Below are 9,505 nucleotides of genomic sequence, written 5' to 3' on the forward strand. Positions count from 1 at the left end.
AGTAGCCTCCGTAACCCCGAATCGCCGTATCCAGTGCCCCGTGGGTCGTGGACACGCGATGCACAGGGCGCCGCTTGGTAAACACACCAAATTCCGAAATGAAGCAATAAAAGGCCATAAAACGAAATGCAATTGATATACAAAAGGGAAATTGTAGACAACACACGGCACATTGTGTTGTGTGTTGTTTTGTGTCAGAGTGCCAAAGTGAAATGCTTTTTGGCGAATTCGCCGCAGGGGAATCCCCCGGAAAACGGCGCATGCTCGACAGTTGGCACCACTTCGGTGGGTTTTGGGACAGTGAGTGAGTGGGTGGGTGGGTGGTTGGGCGGTGGTGTTGCAACCGCAGCGAAATCGTCGACCGCGATTTGGCCGGTGGGTTTGTGACCCAGTTTATATTTGCTGGCACTGGCACTGGGACTACTGGACATCAGCCTGTCCACCGCCCACTGCATTGTTGATGCACCCCAAACCCCCCTCCGCAGACACTTGCGTTTTGTTTTGCTTGCTCTGCGGATGTTTGATTTAAAATTTTAATAAACTCAAAATCATCAGGAACGGTTGGGGGAATTCAATTTCCTGCCGTCTGGCAGATCGAAAGTAGCACGATCGACAGCAGGAGGTGCTTTGTAAGTAGCTCATATACACACAAAAAAATGTGCTTGGTAAAATTGACCAACAAAGATAGTTACGTAACTATTAAAATAGTTACGTGTATTTTGTTTTTGCTTTGGGTTTGTGTCCTTGCTTATTGTGTGTATTAGTTGTTGTGAAAGTGACTATTTACTTAGTAGAATTGACAATTTTGCTGGTTGGGGCCTGTTTGACAATTATTACAGTTGATTTTACCAAGTTTTTTTTTTGTGTGTACAGTGGTCGTTGAATAAGAATAAAAAAGTGAATAGAATTAATTTTTCGGTTATAAAGTATCCACATTTCAAAATACTCATTTATTTTATAAAAAAAACATCAGATATTAAATAAATTCATAGCGAGTTTTATTCAGTTTTTCCCTTTTCTCAACACGTTAAAAATGTAAAAAAAACAAGAAGGGAAGCTACCTTCGGCCAGCCGAAGCTTATATACCCTTGTAGATTAATGAATGCTTACTCGGTGCAGTTCCAGGGATTTCAGATTCATCGTTTCTATTTATTTAAATCTTGTTTTTAAGTAGTCAAGAATCAAAACGCCTACTTCCTACAAAGTTACAATGAATTTTCTTATATTTGTTTGAGCCTTAAGATATAGTGGTCCGATCCGGCTCGCTTCGACATATGTACTACCTGCAATAGAAAGAAGACTTTCGGGAAAGTTTCATCGCGATAGCTTTAAAACTGAGAGACTAGTTCGCATAGAAACGGACAGACGGACAGACGGACAGACGGACAGACGGACAGACGGACATGACTAGATGGACTCGGCTATTGGTGCTGATCAAGAATATATATACTTTATGTGGTCGGAAACGTCTCCTTCACTGCGTTGCAAACATCTGACTGAAATTATAATACCCTCTACAAGGGTATAAAAATGCACATAAATTCTGACCTAATTAAAGGTTTTCGATTTGTAAAGAAACCATTTTCAACACTAAACAATTTACATTTTGCAAATATGCATATTTATGCTTCCTCTATTGGCCCAAATTATTCATATTTTTTCAACGGTTTTATTTTGAATGTGCCAATTGCCGTTCCGCTAAAGTTTGTTTAGTATGAAAATGTTAAAAATATTGACCCCCATTCTACGGTAAAAATACAAGGAAACTTTGATGGTTATTTTGTGGTGTATTAAACATACAACAGAAAAGTTTAATATTACTAATATTACGGTTATCTATATCGATATTATGATTTGTATAAAGTTTCTAAAGTTTTACACCAACAATTTACTACTCCAAAAAGGCGTGTTGTCTGAAGTTCTGTGTACTTTTCACTTGAGGTCAAGGATTTTTTAAAATTTTATTTTTCGCATTTTTCGTTGCTGGCGAAATTCTCACATGCACTTTGGCTCGCTTTCACCAGGTGAGAGGGTTGCTTGGCCGTACACAAAATATGCAAACAATTTCCAATTAAAAATCAATTTTATGCTTCAACTGCGACTAAGTGCAAAATAGTTGTTGGTATTCGTCGTCGTTCAGTTGCCTGCTCCCCTAGCAGGTTCATAAAATGCGCAAACATTAAGCCAAAGTTTCCGAACCGAGCTTCCTTTGCCGGCTATTACCATTTACCATTTCTCCAACTCTCGGTGGCTATATTGAAGTTGCAGCCGCAAAAGTATGGAGAAATCTATTGGGAAAATTAAGAAAAATACTTGAAATTGGTGCAGCTGTCAAAAGGCTTAACGCACGAAATTTGCCATAAAGTTTCAGCCAGTTATCTTGGGCCAGAGGATATTAAGGAGGTGGTCGGGGGAGGAGGGTTTGGAGTGTTCCAAAGTGGCGGTCAGGGTTAAGAGTAACAGCAGCTGTTGGCGGAAGCCATCTGACGAACTTGACATGCTGCCAAAGTTGAAGCGGAAAACCAGCAAGTGACTGTCAATGTTTCCACAGCTCCTGCTCGCAGGCGGCTCAGCTGCACTGGGGGAAAATATTACTAACTAAGTAATTTAAATATACATATTTTCAGAATTTTGTTTCAAATATGTACAATATTTTAAAATTTATATTTAAACCTTGGAAACTATACAACCGAAATAATTTACTTTCTAGAAATCTTTTATAAAAGTGTGTAAAAGTATGTTGTGAAAATATATTTATTCCTGAATTTCCTTTATAATATATGTTGTTGCATACTTTTAGACACCTTTAAAAATGTTGACCAATAAGGCGTTTAAAATCATTATTTAATTTATATTTTCTTGTTGAAGCTTCAGTATTTATTTTTTTCCACTGTTTTTACGCGAAGTACAACTCATAGGGGTTGTTCATAGCTCCCACTTATCGCATAACATGCATTCCGCTCGCCGTCAAGTTGCGTAATTGGCAAATTGATTGCCTATCCGGCAATTGAGAGCAAAGATATGACGGGGGAAAGGTCAGAGGCCAGATCGCGCTTAGAAAATTTTCATAAAAACTTTTTATGACCGCCATTCTGCGGTTCGCTACAATTGTTGCCAATTTTCCGGGCGCAACAGACGTGTGTGTGCCGTGGCGTGCGTTTTGGGAGCTGAAGTACTGGTTTTTGGGGGTCCAGCATCGGATGAAGAGCTCAAAGTTTCGCCAGTCAAACAGTCAGCCCGTTCACATATCCAATTACGTTTATAGATATTACGGAAATTGAGCAAAAAAAAAAAAAGGAGAGGAGAAACAGGAGAATATACGCACAATGTAGCCATAAAAAAGTGTACGTACTCGTAGAAACCTTAACTAAAGCTGGCTAAAACGAGGGGCGGGCCGGGGGATGTGGCAGCTAAAGTGTTGCTAAGTGCACGAGCAGCGAAACATTTGAACTTTCTGCTAGTTCAAATTGTCAGGGGTCTTAAAAAGTTGCGACCAGCGGGCTGTGCCAGCCATTTTCCTGATCATCTTGCGTTTTAAGCGCAGTCAAAACTTAAAGTCAACCCTTAAACAGCCAATTTAAGGGGTTGTGGTCCTCCCAGTGGCCGGTCGTTTAGTTACGCATCTTAAATATTTAATGCAGCAAAAATCAATTGCTAATTTATGCATTCGGGCAGTTAGCGACGGAGTTGAATGCTTCATGGTAATGGCCATAAATATCAACCCCTCCCCATTTATCCCGACTTATTGTCTCTTTCTCCGTGTCCCCGACAGTCGTATACATTTTAAATTAGCTGCTCGCTTCCGAGAATCACCCCCGGATACGGACTTAAACTCACACACACACATAAAGAAGGCAGCAATAATCAGCTCAACTTCAACGGCAGCTCCTTCAAAGGAGTCATCGTGTTCATTCAATTGCGCCGCACGGAACTCTGGTCTAGAGTTCTCTTTAAAAGTCTCTCGGCTCCAATGACATTTTGTGGGCGTTTGCCTGGCTCCTAACCAAATGGCACTCAAACAAATTGTCGGTAGAGTGCTGAAAACCGGTGGACAAAATACATAATTTGAAAAAAATAATAAAGAACAACTGCTTATCGATATTTTCTTTATTGAACGGTATTTTAAGTAAAACTAAATTAAAGTTTATTAAATCTCAAAGTATCGAATGCAATAAAAATTAAATTAAATTCAAAACAATTATAATAATAAAGCAAATATCAACGGCTTTAAATGTTTAATATTTTTTGACTCTAAAAGTCTAATAAAGTTTCAGAAAATAATAACTAAATATTAAAAGTCAGAGTATTTCTACATCTAAGAAAATTTGGTTCTGTCTTAAAAATATGTTCAGTGCCTATGTATTTTTAACTCTCGAAGGGAGACAACTCCCACAGTTTAAAATGCGGTTTTTATTTGTGCTTCTTACTCTTCGTTGGCAACCCTTTCCGCCATGCGCCACATGACGTATACTCAACGCGAATTAGCTCTAGGTAAATGCGCCTTTAGAGACCCCAAAACAAAACAGAAAGGGAAAGGTGAGCAAACAGACGTAGGGAACGAGACCCAAAACTAAACGCGTCGCTTGTTCTACAAAATTAAGTATTACATGTTAAGTACCATAATTTGTATATGCTGGCACATTAGAAGCCGCACACAAAGGCAAACACACCCCCTGGAAATATCGTATGATTAAAACAAACACGAGGGGAAATGTAAAAAATAAAATACGAACGAAACCGGTTGCGTGTGTGTTTAGTTTCAGTTGTAGGTACACTTGGCTAGCTGAAACCCGGTAACTATGTCCCAGGAGCTGCTTGGTTGACTTTCCAGCTGGCCCTTTTATGAGCGACTAACTAATTAAGATAAGTGTGTCTGATTTTCATATTAATGGCATACAAACGAACCCATTGTGGCGCTCTTATCTTAAATGTTTGGGGCCAAGCTAAAGCGTCAAATGTTGGGCACCTCGCCACCGCTCCACTTTGCACCAGATCCCTCTTCCTGAATCCCGAATCCATGTGCGTTTTCTGATTTTTCAAACATGAACATGAAAAGGCCAGCGGGGGGCTTTGGGTGAAAACAAAAAAGAATAAATGTGGGAAGATGTGGAGGCCACTGCAGCGGACGTGGCTTACATGAGCATGTGTTTTTAAGCCTCGTTGGGCACAAAACAATTAATATTGTGGCCCGCCCACAAGCTCACCCACAGCTAAGCATAAATCAGCCTCCTGTGAAATGTGAAATGTGAAGCACAAAAGCTCGAGCGGCGAAGTGGAGTGCCACCAACAACAACGGCGACCGGAAACGGAAGCGCACAACTCTTTGCGCGAATTAATCACACAGCAACTACAACTACAACTGCAAATACATGCGAGAACAAGAGCAACAACAGCCAGAAACCCAGTGAACAGCGGCAGAAATCAGCAGAGAAACGACATGGACACGCATATAAAATGTGCCTCGTCGGCTCTTCAGCTCATATTCCCTCACACGGAGTAGAAATAAAGTGGTACGGTGAAGCCCTGCCAAAGATTCTCCATCAAGCAAAATCCATTCAAGTAATAATTGCATAGATATCATCGGCATAAACAACTTTAAAATCGATTTTATGTTATACAAATCATATTTTAATGCATAGATATTAATTGCCAATGAAAAGATTTCATCGCAGACAATTAATAAGTAATCTGTAATTTCCAATCAAGTTTGTTGTACCTTTTATTTTAAAATTGCATCTGTTTATCTACTAACAGTTGTTTAAAACCAATTTGTGCTGGAAAATCGCCAATTTGTAAATCTGCCAATAATAAATTATGGACAGCACAGCACAAATAAGAAACAAAATACGACTTTAATTACTTGTTCAACCATTTTTCATTAAGCATTTGTTATAATTATGTGAGGATTAATAAAATAAAATCGGCGAAATTTGAAATATAAAAATTTTACTGGAATTCTTGAAAAGGGAAAAATATTTAAACATTTTAAAAATCAATTTTTATGAAGAATTCAAGTCAAAGTGAAATTGATTCGTTTAAGCAAAAGTAACTTTTTATTAGTAACTTTATCTAAATAATTTAATAAGTAATTCGTAAGGATGTAAATTAAATAAAGAAGAATAGCTTCTTGTTGTGCAACTTTAAATGGAAACCCCTAAGAGTATCTATTACAAGCAAATCACTTTCGTAAGCCACTAGATATTTTCTTGACCCACGCAATCAGGCCGCCTGTAATCCATTATCATTTCAATACCTAATCAAATCTGGCGCAGGCGATTCCCCAGAGAGGATCTTCACTGTGGCCCTGCTCGAGTGCGGTCACTAACTTCCCGAGGTCCGCCCACTTGGACATGCCATCACCCTCCAAACCTCCAACGTTGGAGGGTTTGGAGGAACAAACACCCAGCCACCCACAAAACGGCAGTGCATGAAGCTAATTAAATATGCGTGCCTTGCCTCAATGCCCCGGCCGCTGAGGGGATTGCGTGCCCAACGGCGGCCCCTTGAAAGCACCTTCCTTTAAGTCCGCTGCCCCACCTTGGCGGGCTTTAATGTCCCCCAGTTCATAGCCCCTCCCCTAGTCCCTCGTATCTGCCTATTTCGGGGGCATATTTGCTAATCATTTTACGTGCTACCCCTGCTATACGGTTTATTGTTTTTTAAAACGTGGGCGTGGAGTGAATTTAACGAGCGGCGGCTGGGACAACGGTCCTTTTGTAATGCAAATTAAATAAACATGATTTTTATACGATTTCGCCGTGCGAATGCATTGTCCTTGAGCCCACAAGGACTCCACACTCCGCGCTCCTCTCTCCTCCTGTTCGTGCAAGTGCGGCGGTGTCAATTTTATGAGCCGTCAGTCATTTCGCATTTCGCCAAACACTGAACTCTGAACTCGGAGCAACGCCTTCGAGTGTAATTTAATTGAATAATTAAAATTTTTATTGCTGCCGTGTGTGTGTGTGTGAATGTGCCGTTTTGCATGTGTTGGTGGGGAGGATATGCAAAGCGTGTCATTTTAATTTACGACCATGACGTTCAGCACAGCCAGATAATAAACACGCTCGCAATTAAGTATACGCCGGGGCGTACTCCTGCACATCCAATGCCAAGCATCTCAGCACGCAAACGTCGATTTTTAGGGGGAGAAAAAAAAGTATAAAATTGGTCAACAGCAGCTTAAGAAAGCTGTTTTGGTTTTGACCAAGAGGGGGAAAAGTTACGACCAATATATGGTCAAATTTTTAGGAAATAGAAACTTTTAAAAACGAAATTTTAGCTTTTTTTATACTTAGGATTTAATGTTATGGAAAAAAAGTTTCCAAATCATTAAAAAGTATTTTTGTTATTTTCATATGTTAAAAATCAAGGCAATTAAAATTTAATTTCCATTAAAATGATTTGCAGCTGCAATAAAAGTGAACTGCAACATATTAAAGAATATAGTGAAATACCCGTAAATTATAATGGTAATAATTTTCATCTAACCCACAAAATGTGTCGAGAGTGCCAGATTCTTTCGTTGCCATCGAAGATACCCAATTCCGGTAGCCTAAAATTCCAGCTATTATTTTCCGGTTGACATAACCAGGTTTGTGGTGTTGAAAATGGACCAGTTGACAAAATGTAAGTGTGTGCTTAGTTTTGTTGGCACTCGTATTTAGGCACAGAAATTCCAATAGCCTTTGTTGCACCCCGCACAGTTTCAATAAACAACAATAAAACTGTGCATAAATACAATGCAAATATGAGCACGTTGCACAAGGATATTCGAGCGACAGGCGTATCCGCTTTTGCACCCCCCGAAAAACTGGCATTTCAAATGCATATTTTAGTTTTTTTTTTGGTGTTTTGTTTTATTGGGGCAAAAAAAAAAAGAAGAAATATACGGGCTGGCAAAATATTACACAACATTTGAAAGAGTTTTAAAACCGACTCGAAAGCAAAGCGTCCAGCACAGCACAAAAATGTGAAACGGTTTTATTTATTTTATAACCCGCTCAGCATTTGCATCCGTACCAACTGCATTCTTCATATGTATCTGTATCTGAATATGGATCTGCATCTGTGTCATTTGTTTGAGCTGTGGCCCAAAAGCACAGAGAAATAAAAAACATAAATGGAAAGCGAAAATATAGTATTTAAAAAGCGATTTCATGTTGTTTATATTTGTGCGAGCTCAAAGCTATTGATTGGTTCGACGGTATAGGACGGTGATATAAAGGGGATTTAAATTTTGGATATAAGAGGAGGCGGCAACAACCTGGTATAATCGCGTTGGCCTCCACTAAGTTACATCATTTTTGCATTTGCGAGCGGCGAGCGAGAGAAATGGAATCATGTAATTGTAATTGAAATGAAGTAAGCGTGAATTTCGCTTAAAAAAATAGCCTGAAAAGTGACTGGCAGGGCAGAGGGAGCAGCGATAAGAGCTGGGCAGCTGGGAAATGTTTGTTTCCTTTCAAATCAGTACACTTCCTTTTTGGCCTGGCCTTTCTTCCATCTCAGGTCTCTGGTCTCTTGGTCTCTGCATCTGCAGCTAAAGGCAGCCAAGGAAAATAAATGAAAATCACTTGAAAATACTAACGAGCTGTTACGCTTGGCAAGAAAAATATAATCAGCAGCATCATGTCTGCAGGTGCACTTAAAAGGCGTTCACTTTTAGCCCACCCCACTTCGCCCCCTGCCACGCCCCATTGCTGAGCCAAGAAAAACGAAGAAAAACCAAAACCGAACAATGGTCTACCAAAAAAAAAAAACGTTGTTAAAACAATTAAAACTAACCTTTTTTGTCGAAAAGGTGAAGGAAAGTCCCCAAAAACAATGGCAAATGGAAATGTTTAAGGCCTTAAGCAGCGGTTGGGCCCAGAGAAATGGATTGGAATCACAGCCATCAGCTTTTGTCCAGCTTCCCCCGAAGCGGTCCAACCACTTTTGGCCAACCACTTCACTGCAATCCCAGCCAAACTGAAGGAGTGCAGGTTTATTTTTTTCCAGATGAAGGCCACTGGAGATCGTGATCGTGGCGAGATCATAATGAAGCTGCACTGGGATGGAGGCGCGTGCCAACTCGACTAATTCCTTGTCTCGTTGTCAGGGAAAATGACTTTGAACTTTATTGTTTTTCCAAGTGTTTGGGATCCGGTTTTTATACTATGATTTGGTTATTACATTTTCTTCTCGGTTTGGCTTGGCTGTGCGATTTGAATTGATCGCGTAACTTAATTCATAAATGCGAGAGAAATGGCAAGCGGCCAAGGAGACAGGCAACAGGCAGCCCGTTTTAGCCGGGTCAACACAAATGGCAAACACTCACTTTCGGCCGACCGCCTTCTATCAACACAAATTGTGTAAGAGCTTTCCTCTCAGCCGATCTGTCCTAGTCGCGGGCCATATAAAAACGCTGCGTTGTCCACATTTTGGCCACATTCCCATCGCAGCAGTCGGGCAGCAGCTATCAAGGTCCAATACCATCCCAGCCAGAGTTCGAAGCCCACCAGGCCCA

The sequence above is a fragment of the Drosophila takahashii genome, chromosome 3R, assembly GCF_030179915.1.
Source record: "Drosophila takahashii strain IR98-3 E-12201 chromosome 3R, DtakHiC1v2, whole genome shotgun sequence".
NCBI classification, from domain to species: Eukaryota; Metazoa; Arthropoda; class Insecta; order Diptera; family Drosophilidae; genus Drosophila; species Drosophila takahashii.